We start from the raw sequence: 16069 nt of genomic DNA on the forward strand, positions 1-16069 counted from the left end.
CATAATAATATTAGTCATGATAATATTAGTCATGATAATATTAGTCATAATAATATTAGTCATGATAATATTAGTCATGAAAAAATTAGTTATGATAATATTAGTCATGATAATATTAGTCATAATAATGTTAGTCATAATAATATTAGTCATGATAATATTAGTCATAATAATATTAGTCATGATAATATTAGTCATAATAATATTAGTCATGATAATATTAGTCATGATAATATTAGTCATGATAATATTAGTCAAAATAATATTAGTCATGATAATATTAGTCATGAAAAAATTAGTTATGATAATATTAGTCATGATAATATTAGTCATAATAATGTTAGTCATAATGATATTAGTCATGATAATATTAGTCATAATAATATTAGTCATGATAATATTAGTCATAATAATATTAGTCATGATAATATTAGTTATGATAATATTAGTCATGATAATATTAGTCATGATAATATTAGTTATGATAATATTAGTCATGATAATATTAGTCATAATAATATTTGTCATAATAATATTAGTTATGAATAATTTTAGTCATGATAATATTAGTCATAATAATATTATTCATGTTAATATTAGTCATAATAATATTATTAATGATACTATTAGTCATAATAATATTAGTTATGATAATATTATTCATGATAATATTACTCATAATAATATTAGTCATGATAATATTAGTCATGATAATATTAGTCATGATAATATTAGTTATGATAATATTACTCATAATAATATTAGTCATGATACTATTAGTCATGATAATATTAGTCATGATAATATTAGTCATGATAATATTAGTTATGATAATATTAGTCATGACAATATTAGTTATGATAATATTAGTCATAATAATATTAGTTATGATAATATTAGTCATGATAATATTAGTCATAATAATATTATTCATGTTAATATTAGTCATAATAATATTAGTCATGATACTATTAGTCATAATAATATTAGTTATGATAATATTAGTCATGATAATATTACTCATAATAATATTAGTCAGGATAATATTAGTCATGATAATATTAGTCATGATAATATTACTCATAATAATATTAGTCATGATGCTATTAGTCATGTTAATATTAGTCATAATAATAATATTAGTCATGATAATATTAGTCATGATAATATTAGTTATGATAATATTAGTCATGATAATATTAGTCATGATAACATTAGTCATGATAATATTAGTCATACTAATATTAGTCATACTAATAATAGTCATGATAATATTAGTCATGATAATATTAGTCATAATAATATTAGTCATGATAATATTAGTCATAATAATATTAGTTATGATAATATTAGTGATGATAAAATTACTCATAATAATATTAGTCATGATTATATTAGTCATGATAATATTAGTCATGATATATTAGTCATGATAATATTAGTTATGATAATATTAGTCATGATAATATTAGTAATAATAATGTTAGTCATAATAATATTGGTCATGATAATATTAGTCATGATAATATTACTCATAATAATATTAGTCATGATAATATTAGTCATGATAATATTAATCATGATAATAGTCATAATAATATTAGTCATGATAATATTAGTCATGATAATATTAGTTATGATAATATTAGTCATGATAATATTAGTCATGATAATATTAGTCATAATAATATTAGTTATGATAATATTAGTCATAATAATATTAGTCATGTTAATATTAGTCATAATAATATTAGTTATGATAATATTAGTCATGATAATATTACTCATAATAATAGTAGTCATGATAATATTAGTCATGATAATATTAGTCATGATAATATTAGTCATGATAATATTAGTCAAAATAATATTAGTCATGATAATATTAGTCATGAAAAAATTAGTTATGATAATATTAGTCATGATAATATTAGTCATAATAATGTTAGTCATAATAATATTAGTCATAATAATATTAGTTATAATAATATTAGTCATGATAATATTAGTCATAATAATATTAGTCATGATAATATTAGTCATGATAATATTAGTCATAATAATATTAGTCATGATAATATTAGTCATGAAAAAATTAGTTATGATAATATTAGTCATGATAATATTAGTCATAATAATGTTAGTCATAATAATATTAGTCATGATAATATTAGTCATAATAATATTAGTCATGATAATATTAGTCATAATAATATTAGTCATGATAATATTAGTCATGATAATATTAGTCATGATAATATTAGTCAAAATAATATTAGTCATGATAATATTAGTCATGAAAAAATTAGTTATGATAATATTAGTCATGATAATATTAGTCATAATAATGTTAGTCATAATGATATTAGTCATGATAATATTAGTCATAATAATATTAGTCATGATAATATTAGTCATAATAATATTAGTCATGATAATATTAGTTATGATAATATTAGTCATGATAATATTAGTCATGATAATATTAGTTATGATAATATTAGTCATGATAATATTAGTCATAATAATATTTGTCATAATAATATTAGTTATGAATAATTTTAGTCATGATAATATTAGTCATAATAATATTATTCATGTTAATATTAGTCATAATAATATTATTAATGATACTATTAGTCATAATAATATTAGTTATGATAATATTATTCATGATAATATTACTCATAATAATATTAGTCATGATAATATTAGTCATGATAATATTAGTCATGATAATATTAGTTATGATAATATTACTCATAATAATATTAGTCATGATACTATTAGTCATGATAATATTAGTCATGATAATATTAGTCATGATAATATTAGTTATGATAATATTAGTCATGACAATATTAGTTATGATAATATTAGTCATAATAATATTAGTTATGATAATATTAGTCATGATAATATTAGTCATAATAATATTATTCATGTTAATATTAGTCATAATAATATTAGTCATGATACTATTAGTCATAATAATATTAGTTATGATAATATTAGTCATGATAATATTACTCATAATAATATTAGTCAGGATAATATTAGTCATGATAATATTAGTCATGATAATATTACTCATAATAATATTAGTCATGATGCTATTAGTCATGTTAATATTAGTCATAATAATAATATTAGTCATGATAATATTAGTCATGATAATATTAGTTATGATAATATTAGTCATGATAATATTAGTCATGATAACATTAGTCATGATAATATTAGTCATACTAATATTAGTCATACTAATAATAGTCATGATAATATTAGTCATGATAATATTAGTCATAATAATATTAGTCATGATAATATTAGTCATAATAATATTAGTTATGATAATATTAGTGATGATAAAATTACTCATAATAATATTAGTCATGATTATATTAGTCATGATAATATTAGTCATGATATATTAGTCATGATAATATTAGTTATGATAATATTAGTCATGATAATATTAGTAATAATAATGTTAGTCATAATAATATTGGTCATGATAATATTAGTCATGATAATATTACTCATAATAATATTAGTCATGATAATATTAGTCATGATAATATTAATCATGATAATAGTCATAATAATATTAGTCATGATAATATTAGTCATGATAATATTAGTTATGATAATATTAGTCATGATAATATTAGTCATGATAATATTAGTCATAATAATATTAGTTATGATAATATTAGTCATAATAATATTAGTCATGTTAATATTAGTCATAATAATATTAGTTATGATAATATTAGTCATGATAATATTACTCATAATAATAGTAGTCATGATAATATTAGTCATGATAATATTAGTCATGACAATATTAGTCATGATAATATTAGTCATGATAACATTAGTCATGATAATATTAGTCATAATAATATTAGTCATAATAATATTAGTCATGATAATATTAGTCATAATAATATTAGTCATGATAATATTAGTCATGATAATATTACTCATAATAATATTAGTCATGATAATATTAGTCATGATAATATTAATCATGATACTAGTCATGATAATATTAGTTATGATAATATTAGTCATGATAATATTAGTCATGATAATATTAGTCATAATAATATTAGTCATAATAATATTAGTTATGATAACATTAGTCATAATAATATTAGTCATGTTAATATTAGTCATAATAATATTAGTCATGGTAATATTAGTCATAATAATATTAGTTATGATAATATTAGTCATGATAATATTACTCATAATAATATTAGTCATGATAATATTGCTCATGATAATATTAGTCATAATAATATTAGTCATGATAATATTAGTTATGATAATATTAGTCATGATAACATTAGTCATGATAATATTAGTCATAATAATATTAGTCATGATAACATTAGTCATGATAATATTACTCATAATAATATTAGTCATGATAATATTAGTCATGATAATATTAGTCATAATAATATTAGTCATGATAATATTAGTCATGATAATATTAGTTATGATAATATTAGTCATGATAATATTAGTCATAATAATATTAGTTATGATAATATTAGTTATGATAATATTAGTCATAATGATATTAGTCATGTTTATATTAGTCATAATAATATTAGTCATGATCATATTAGTCATAATAATATTAGTTATGATAATATTAGTCATGATAATATTACTCATGATAATATTAGTCATGATAATATTAGTTATAATAATATTAGTCATAATAATACTAGTCATGATAATATTAGTCATAATAATATTAGTTATGATAATATTAGTCATGATAATATTTCTCATAATAATATTAGTCATGATAATATTAGTCATGATAATATTATTTATGATAATATTAGTCATGATAATATCAGTCATGATAAAATTAGTCATAATAATATTAGTTATGATAATATTAGTCATAATAATATTAGTTATGATAATATTATTTATGATAATATTAGTCATAATACTATTAGTCATGATAATATTAGTCATAGTAATATTAGTTATGATAATATTAGTCATAATAATATTAGTCATAATAATATTAGTTATGATAATATTAGTCATAATAATATTTGTCATAATAATATTACTTATGATAATATTAGTCATAATAATATTTTTCATAATAATATTAGTTATGATAATATTAGTCATAGCTGCAACATGAGGAGAAGGACTCAACAATAACATAAATGGTCAACATGTAACTCATATTACTCTTTTTAACTCTATATTATTTATATTTGTATCCAGCATAAAAACATATTTTAATCTACACATTCATGTAAAAGGTGTAAATATCACTCATTAATTGAGGTAGGACTTAAAGAAATAGACTTAGCAGAATAAGGGATTTATGCAAAAAAAGCAAATGTCAACATTAGCATATATTGCTAATTAGGTGCTATTATTTTAAAGTTTGCATTGAATTCAGCACATGGAAGTCAAATACTTCTCATATTTTCATCTTGTTGAAAAGAGAAAAAGGGAGATGATTCATTATTTTAGTCCACACCCACACACACACACACACACACACACACACACACACACACACACACACACACACACACACACACACACACACACACACACACACACACACACACACACACACACACACACACACACACGGCTCCCAACACTCCTCAGTGTTAATGCAAGATGAGAGGCTGTCTCCATGGCAACAAAGACACGCCTCTTTCTGACCCCGGATCCAACAGGTAAGTGTGAGTGACATCTCACTCTGCTCTCCAAGTCCAAATGTCACCTTTTAGACGCACAGAATGTTGTCCATCATTGCGGTGGTTTTGTAGAAGTGATCCTGTGTTGCTACTGTTTGTCCTCGTCCTCCCGAGGCGGCTGTTTCTCGGAAATTTACCAAATTGCAAATTTCATCGGAAAATTATCGGAAAATTATCCATCAGGAGGCGGGATTACTGCGAGCCTCACACAGTGCGTCTTCGCAGCAGTTTTATGAATGCTCAGCACAAGAAATACATTACACACATACAGTTGTTGACAAAATACACTGTACATTATATACCTCAGCTAACTAAACTATGGAAATGTATAATATAATTCATATAGCAATACGCTCTCACTGCACAGCAGGCCCAGCAGTTAGCCCAGTCATTGCGCAATCCATGTTGAGGCACAACTGAGTGACGCCTCAACTGGCTGCTGACTCAGTATTTGAACAGCAAATGTGAAAATTCAGCAATTTTGAATAAAAATAATCTAAAACTGGTGAAGTTAAATGGAAAATAACTTCATAGTATAATCACTGGACACATATAACAATTTAATTTTTTTTTTTTCTTTTTAAATTTTTTTTCTTTCCTTTCCTGCCTCTACTGACTGCTCGTCACTGGTGAATATATGTACATAATATATGTACATATACATACATATATGTACATATATTATGTATATATACATACACATATGAGCATATATACATATATGGATAAATGTATGTATAATTGACCTGGATTTTTGAGAAAGATGAACCAATTTAGAATAAAGATGAATATGAATAATTTGTTTTGTGTTGCTGTACTTCTTTGTGATGCATTTTTAATGCCACAATTGTTGTGTGCCAAAGAGGAAACATGGAATTACAATGTCAGTAGGGCTTCACTTCTTTTTCCACTTGCATGTTAGTGACGAGTGTTGCTGAAAAGGTGCAGCAGTTTCACTTTTGATGACACGGGAAGGACCTTGCATCATTTTCCTGATGCAGCTGGAGTGTGAGTCACAACCACGGCAGTTGTGTGTGTGTGTGTGTGTGTGTGTGCGTTGATGGAAGATGTCAGTGTGTTGCAATGGTGATGACTTTATTAGAGTTAGTCATCATGCAGGCTGGCAGACATCTTCAGTAATGATACTCATGTGTGAATTGGAAATATTACAAGAGTTTATTTGGGATGTCAGCCTGCAGCCTTTAGTCAACTCTCACCCTCACTTCACTGGGAACATGTCCACCTCCATATACCCATATACCCATATATATATATATATATATATATATATATATATATATATATATATATATATATATATATATATATATATATATATATATATATATATATATATATATATATATATATATATATATATATATATATATATATATATATATATATATATATATATATATATATATATATATATATATATATATATATATATATATATATATATATATATATATATATATATATATATATATATATATATATATATATATATATATATATATATATGTATATATGTATATATGGGGGCGTGGTTAAGAGGGGAGGAGTATATTTACAGCTAGAATTCACCAACTCGAGTATTTCATATATATTCCACATATATATATATATATATATATATATATATATATATATATATATATATATATATATATATATATATATATATATATATATATATGTGGAATATATATGAAATACTCGAGTTGGTGAATTCTAGCTGTAAATATACTCCTCCCCTCTTAACCACGCCCCCATATATACATATATACATATATATATATATATATATATATATATATATATATATATATATATATATATATATATATATATATATATATATATATGTATATATATATATATATATATATATATATATATATATATATATATATATATATATATATATATATATATATATATATATATATATATATATATATATATATATATATATATATATATATATATATATATGTATTAAATACTTGACTTTCAGTGAATTCTAGCTATATATACTGTATATATATATATTTATTTTATTATACATATAAATAAAAGAAATACTTGAATTTCAGTGTTCCGGAGGCTATCCAGTAGATGGCAGTATTGTCCTGTTTAAGAGTGTCACAACATTGCTGTTTACGGCAGACGAACTGCTTTACGGTAGACGAAAACGTGACGTGTGTTGTTGTGTGTTGTTACCGCGCTGGGAGGACGTTATTGAAACTGCCTAACAATAAACCCACATAAGAAACCCAGAACTCGCCCTCGATCATTCTACAGTTATAACGTGATTGGGCAGGCACGCTGTTTGTATCGTGGGAAAGCGGACGTGAAAACAGACTGTCGCCGCTGTCCCCACTCAGGTCCGGGGGCGTGGCCTCCAGCTCCGGCTGAATTCCGGGAGTTTATCGGGAGACAATTTCTTCCGGGAGGTTATTGGGAGAGGCGCTGAATTCCCGGAGTCTTCCGGTATAACTGGGAGGGTTGGCAAGTATGATATATATATATGTATATATATATATATATATATATATATATATATATATATATATATATATATATATATATATATATATATATATATATATATATATATATATATATGTATATATATATATATATATATATATATATATATATATATATATATATATATATATATATATATATATATATATATATATATATATAATCTTAGTTATATTGTAAAACTTACAAACACCGCTTAGAGTGATGAATAAAGAATCCATATAGGTAGAAACGCTATGGACGGCACATCTACTTCCGGTTGAAAGCATCAAATAGAAGGACACTGCAGCATCTGCAGTGAGCGAACTCATCCAAAAGATGGCGCTATAACACAGTGTATTTTATTTTATTTATTTAAATTTTTTTACTATTTGTATTATGGCCGCCAGCAAAGAAACATCCATCAATGAGCCGCACTGTTTTATAAGCCGCAGGGTGGAAAGCGTGGGAAAAAAAGTATCGGCTTATAGTCAGGAAGTTGCAGTAAAATGAGTTGTACAACGTTGAACTCTGACCTTTCAAAGCTTGAGTGAAACGCAGCTAAATAAAACAGGAGGAGATCAACTGCTCCTCAGCTTTCAGGCAATTTAGATTTGATTAAAAAATAGTCATGATTGACAGGAAATTAGAGCGGACCTGTCAAGCACATCTGAGAGAAGGACAACTATTATTCTAATATTCAATGTTTGCTTGTTTGAAAGTCCCCCATCGCTGACTTCTCATTTCCCTGTCAGACACATTTGCTTGGAAAGTGTGTGCTACTTTCTTCTAGTTGTCTTACAAAAAATGTTTTCCCACAGCGAGGAAGGTGAGCTGTGGGTGTGTGGTCTTCATCAAGTGGAGTATTAAAGCTGGATGAATGAAGATGTTGAAGCAGCATCTTCTTTCTCAGCTGCTCTTTGTGTGTTTATTGACAACTTCTACTTCAACATTACAAGAAGGCAAATCAAATCATAAATAGAAATTTGAGTAGAATTTGCGTGAATGCAAACCGCTGAACGGCCGACACACCTGAGCGGAATTGAAGTGCTTGAAATTTCAGCAAAACCGGGAATTTGGGGAAAGGGAAAACATGTTTAGTGTTTGATATATGTGGAGAGTAGTGTGTGTGCATGCTTGAAAGGTCGGAATGGGGTTTAAAATGTTTGATCATTTAGGGCAGTGGTCCCTAACCTTTTTGTAGCTGCGGACTGGTCAACGCTTGAACATTTGTCCCACGGACCGGTGGGTGGGTGGGGGGGGGGGGGGGGTGTATTTAAAAAAAAAAATAAAAAAAAAATAAACAATTTTTTTTCCATAAAGAAATACAATCATGTGGGCTTACGGACTGTATACCTGCAGACTGTATTGATCTATATTGATATATAATGTATATATTGTGTTTTTTATGTTGATTTAAAAAAAAAAAAAAAAAAAAACATTTTTTTTTTTTTTTGTTTTGTTTTTTTTCTTGTGCGGCCCGGTACCAATGGGCCGCGGCCCAGTGGTTGGGGACCACTGATTTAGGGCATTGTACAACTATGAATATGTCCATTCAGTTGAATGGGAACTTCCTAGAAATTTGGGGGAAACCAGGAATTTTTGAAAATATTGATACCAGCACAATTGTCCTCGTTTTTTTAAACTTTTTTGAGCCGAAGCACATTTTTTGCGTTGGAAAAAATGCGGAGGCACACCACCAGCAGAAATCATTAAAAAACGAAACTCAGTTGACAGTAAAAAGTCGTTGTCGCAATTGTTGGATATGACTTTAAAGCATAACCAAGCATGCATCACTATAGCTCTTGTCTCAAAGTAGGTGTACTGTCACCACCTGTCACATCACGCCCTGACTTATTTGGACTTGTTTCCTATGTGTAGTGTTTTACTTCTTCTTCTTACTTGTCTTGCGCTCCTATTTTGGTGGCTTTTTCTCTTTTTTTGGTATTTTCCTGTAGCAGTTTCATGTCTTCCTTTGAGCGATATTTCCCGCGTCTACTTTGTTTTAGTAATCAAGAATATTTCAGTTGTTTTTATCCTTCTTTGTGGGGACATTGTTGATTGTCATGTGATGTTCGGATGTACATTGTGGACGCCGTCTTTGCTCCACAGTAAGTCTTTGCTGTCGTCCAGCATTCTGTTTTTGTTTACTTTGTAGCCAGTTCAGTTTTAGTTTCGTTCTGCATAGCCTTCCCTAAGCTTCAATGCCTTTTCTTAGGGGCACTCACCTTTTGTTTATTTTTGGTTTAAGCATTAGACACCTTTTTACCTGCACACTGCCTCCCGCTGTTTCAGACGTCTACAAAGCAATTAGCTACCTGCTGCCACCTACTGATATGGAAGAGTATTACACGATTACTCTGCCGAGCTCTAGACAGCACCGACACTCAACAACAACACATCATTTGCAGACTAGAAGTACTGCTTTGCAAAAAATATTTTTAACCCAAATAGGTGAAATTAGATCATCTGCCACGGCACACCAGACTGTATCTCACGGCACACTAGTGTGCCGCGGCACAGTGGTTGAAAAACACTGTCCTAGAGGATATGAATGGCTTGGTGTTGGAATTTTTGCAAGGGGTTGAAAAATGTTGACGTAGTAACAGTTTGAATTAAAAACGGTTATTTCGGAATTTCGGGAAAACAGGGAATTTGTACAAAAAGAAAACTAATAACTTTTGTTTGGAATGTTTTGAAGGTGGAATGGTCACAAACGGTTGACAAATGTGGACTGTGAAAACTTTTTAGGAAGACGTGAAAATAGGGCTTTGGAAAACCGAGAATTCTGGGAATTCCTGGATTTTTTAAAAAAATTGGAAAATGGCCGTTTGATTGTTTAAGGTGTTATTGTGTTGAAATGAGGACGTTTCTTGTTGTAGGAGGGGAGGTATGTAACATATTGTTATGGCCTTGCCTCTTTGTCATGTTCAAGGCCTACTGAAATGATTTTTTTAAATTTAAACGGGGATAGCAGATCCATTCTATGTGTCATACTTGATCATTTCGCGATATTGCCATATTTTTGCTGAAAGGATTTAGTAGAGAACAACGACGATAAAGTTCGCAACTTTTGCTCGCTGATAAAAAAAAGCCTTGCCCCTACCGGAAGTAGCGTGACGTAGTCAGTTGATCGCCTCCTCATATTTTCCTATTGTTTACAATGCAGCTAGAGCGATTCTGACCGAGAAAGCGACGATTACCCCATTAATTTGAGCGAGGATGAAAGATTCGTGGATGAGGAACGTTAGAGTGACGGACTAGAGTGCAGTGCAGGACGTATCTTTTTTCGCTCTGACCGTAACTTAGGTACAAGCTGGCTCATTGGATTCCACACTCTCTCCTTTTTCTATTGTGGATCACGGATTTGTATTTTAAACCACCTGGGATACTATATCCTCTTGAAAATGAGAGTCGAGAACGCCAAATGGACATTCAGTGCCTTTTATCTCCACGACAATACATAACCCGTTAACTGCTGCCAATCAAATGGTGAATAAGATACTCTTTAGGGTTCATATGTTTGTAAATCTGACTGTGATGATGCAGTGCCTCACCAGACATTAACCTCACCGCACGCCACTGGTATGTATGTATGTATTTTGTGTATGTTCATTTACAGCCTCGACATGTATGTATGTATGTATGTATGTATTTTGTGTATGGTCATTTACAGGCTCGACATGTGTAAGAATGTGTATTTTGTGTATGTTCATTTACAGCCTCGACATGTATGTATGTATGTATGTATGTATTTTGTGTATGGTCATTTACAGGCTCGACATGTATGCATGTATGTATGTATGTATTTTGTGTATGGTCATTTACAGGCTTGACATGTATGTATGTATGTATGTATGTATTTTGTGTATGGTCATTTACAGGCTCGACATGTATATGTATTTTGTGTATGGTCATTTACAGTGGTCCCCAACCACCGATTGGTACCGGGCCGTGCAAGAAATTAAAACAAATATATATATATATATATATATATATATATATATATATATATATATATATATATATATATATATATATATATATATATATATATATATATATATATATATATATATATATATATATATATATATATATATATATATATATTACAATATATACAATACAAGGTCAATATGTATTTCATTTGTCCTCATGGTTTTTGTTATATACAAGGTCAATTTTGGGGGATCTGGTCATCTACAATACAAGGTCAATATTGGGGGGTCTGGTTGTCTACAATACAAGGTCAATATGTATTTATTTTGTGTCCTCATGGTTTTTGTTATCTACAAGGTCAATTTTGGGGGGTCTTTTCATCTACAATACAAGGTCAATGTTAGGGGGGTCTGGTCATCTACAATACAAGGTCAATTTTGGGGGGTCTGGTCATCTACAATACAAGGTCAATTTTGGGGGGTCTGTTCATCTACAATACAAGGTCAATGTTAGGGGGTCTGGCCATCTACAATACAAGGTTAATATGTGTTTAATTTGTCCTCATGGTTTTTGTTATCTACAAGGTCAATTTTGGGGGGTCTTTTCATCTACAATACAAGGTCAATGTTAGGGGGTCTGGTCATCTACAATACAAGGTCAATTTTGGGGGGTCTGTTCATCTACAATACAAGGTCAATGTTAGGGGGTCTGGTCATCTACAATACAAGGTCAATATGTATTTAATTTGTCCTCATGGTTTTTGTTATCTACAAGGTCAATTTTGGGGGGTCCGGTCATCTACAATACAAGGTCAATTTTGGGGGGTCTGGTCATCTACAATACAAGGTCAATATGTATTTATTTTGTGTTCTCATGATTTTTGTTATCTACAAGGTCAATATTGGGGGGTCTGGTCATCTACAATACAAGGTCAAAATGTATTTAATTTGTCCTCCATGGTTTTTGTTATCTACAAGGTCAATTTTGGGGGGTCTGTTCATCTACAATACAAGGTCAATGTTAGGGGGTCTGGTCATCTACAATACAAGGTCAATATGTATTTAATTTGTCATGGTTTTTGTTATCTACAAGGTCAATTTTGGGGGGTCTGTTCATCTACAATACAAGGTCAATATGTATTTAATTTTTCATGGTTTTTGTTATCTACAAGGTCAATTTTAGGGGGTCTGGTTATCTACAATACAAGGTCAAAATGTATTTAATTTGTCCTCATGGTTTTTGTTATCTACTAGGTCCATTTTGGGGGGTCTGTTCATCTACAATACAAGGTCAATGTTAGGGGGTCTGGTCATCTACAATACAAGGTCAATATGTATTTAATTTGTCATGGTTTTTGTTATCTACTAGGTCAATTTTGGGGGGTCTGGTCATCTACAATACAAGGTCAATATGTATTTATTTTGTGTCCTCCATGGTTTTTGTTATCTACAAGGTCAATATTGGGGGGTCCGGTTATCTACAATACAAGGTCAATGTTAGGGGGTCAATATGTATTTAATTTGTGTCCTCCATGGTTTTTGTTATCTACAAGGTCAATATTGGGGTGTCTGGTCATCTACAATACAAGGTCAATTTTAGGGGGTCTGGTCATCTACAATAAAAGGTCAATTTTGGGGTGTCTGTTCATCTACAATACAAGGTCAATGTTAGGGGGTCTGGTCATCTACAATACAAGGTCAATATGTATTTAATTTGTCATGGTTTTTGTTATCTACAAGGTCAATATTGGGGGGTCTGGCCATCTACAATACAAGGTCAATTTTAGGGGGTCTGGTCATCTACAATACAAGGTCAATATGTATTTAATTTGTGTCCTCCATGGTTTTTGTTATCTACAAGCTCAATATTGGGGGGGTTTCCCCCCTCTACAAGGTCAATATTGGCTTATTCCACCATGCAATGCAACTACACTATATAACTCTTACCCAATGTTCATTCATTCATTCATCATTCTTACACCATGCAACATTACACAACTCTTACACCACATGTGTTATGGGTCAACCTCCTGCTGTTCTTTGAGTCACACATCAAGAGTGTTACTAAAACGAGTAAGGCTGAAACGACGCGTCGACATAGTCGACATCATCGATTACGTAAATACGTCGATGCCGTTTTTGTGCGTCGATGCGTGGCATATTTACGTCACACTACCGTCACGGCGGAGTGCAAAGCAGACGATGCGAGCGAGGGAGAAAAAGCACGCCAAAAGTGGTCAAAAGTGAGGGAGTATTTCAATAAACGGCCTAATAATGTTGTTGTATGCACACTGTGTCGGAAATGGCCTATCATAGCAGCACAGCGGCTATGAACGAACATTTGAAAAGAAAACAGCCGACAGCGTTCTTGCCATCAACCATCAACTAGTCAATCGTCCGCGTGAGTATACGTTGTCATCATTACACAAAAACATGAATGTGTCATTTGTGTCTGCGTTGTAAATTCATAAACTAAAGCACCGTTTCGCTCTGAGAGGCGCGTCTGGCGTGCCTGTTCAGTGTTTACAAAGACGCGCCCCTCGTTAACGCTAACATGAATTAGTTGTGCAAATACCTTTTACAACATTAACAGTTACATATACTATGCACAAACGAACAATTAACTTTCACTTGAATCATATTATCATCATCATCATCGGTCTTACCTCTCAGTTCCAGCCACATCGACCCCTTCTGAGCGCCTATTTTCAGCTGCTGGGAATATTGTAAACAAGAAAAGAACCAGAGCATGTAGACATGCTAACCTTTCTTCATTACAACTGTTAGTCACTCACTGGAATGAGTAGAATTGGTTGTTGTGTACTGTGTTGGACTGGATGTTTATTTTGCACATTTGAAAAGCAATACTTAATGTTTACAGTGCTCCAGAATATTTAGATTGGCACTTTTTTGTGCTGGATGTTCATCTTTATTTTTGCACATTTTAAAGCAAAATAAGCAATACTTTTACTTTTGAAATGCTTATACTATTGCAGAATATTAAGATTTGCACTGGATGTTTACTTTTATATTTGCACATTAAAAAACAAATAAGCTACTTTTAATTTTATTAAATGTTAAACGTTTTAAATGTTTACATTGTTACAGAATATTTTGTCATGTTGTTGTCAATGTTGACTGAGTGGCCATACTTTTTTTTTTTTTTGTAAATAAAAGCCATGCCTTCTGAAAAAACTGGCCTACATTTTTTTTTTCATCTTCATTTTAAATAAAAAAAATAATCGGTAAAAGGAAAAATAATCTATAGATTAATCGGAAAAATAATCTATAGATTAATCGAAAAAAATAATCTATAGATTAATCGGAAAAATAATCTATAGATTAATCGAAAAAAATAATCTATAGATTAATCGATAGAAAAATAATCGTTAGCTGCAGCCTTAAAAACGAGAGAGTTGGGTGGAAGATAATACCCAGATTCTTTACCGAGTCGCCTTGTGTAATTGTTTGGTTGTCAAATGTTAAGGTGGTATTATTAAATAAGTGTGTAATTGTTTGGTTGTCAAATGTTAAGGTGGTATTATTAAATAAGTGTCGGTGTCTAGCAGGACCGATAATCAGCATTTCCGTTTTCTTAGCGTTGAGTTGCAAAAAGTTAGCGGACATCCATTGTTTAATGTCATTAAGACACGCCTCCAGCTGACTACAATCCGGCGTGTTGGTCAGCTTTAGGGGCATGTAGAGTTGGGTGTCATCAGCATAACAGTGAAAGCTAACACGTATGATGTCATCATCATAACAGTGAAAGCTAACACGTATGATGTCACCTAGTGGCAGCATGTAAATACTTAAGAGTGCAGGGCC

Source organism: Entelurus aequoreus, linkage group LG19 (assembly GCF_033978785.1).
Source record: "Entelurus aequoreus isolate RoL-2023_Sb linkage group LG19, RoL_Eaeq_v1.1, whole genome shotgun sequence".
Classification (NCBI taxonomy): Eukaryota; Metazoa; Chordata; class Actinopteri; order Syngnathiformes; family Syngnathidae; genus Entelurus; species Entelurus aequoreus.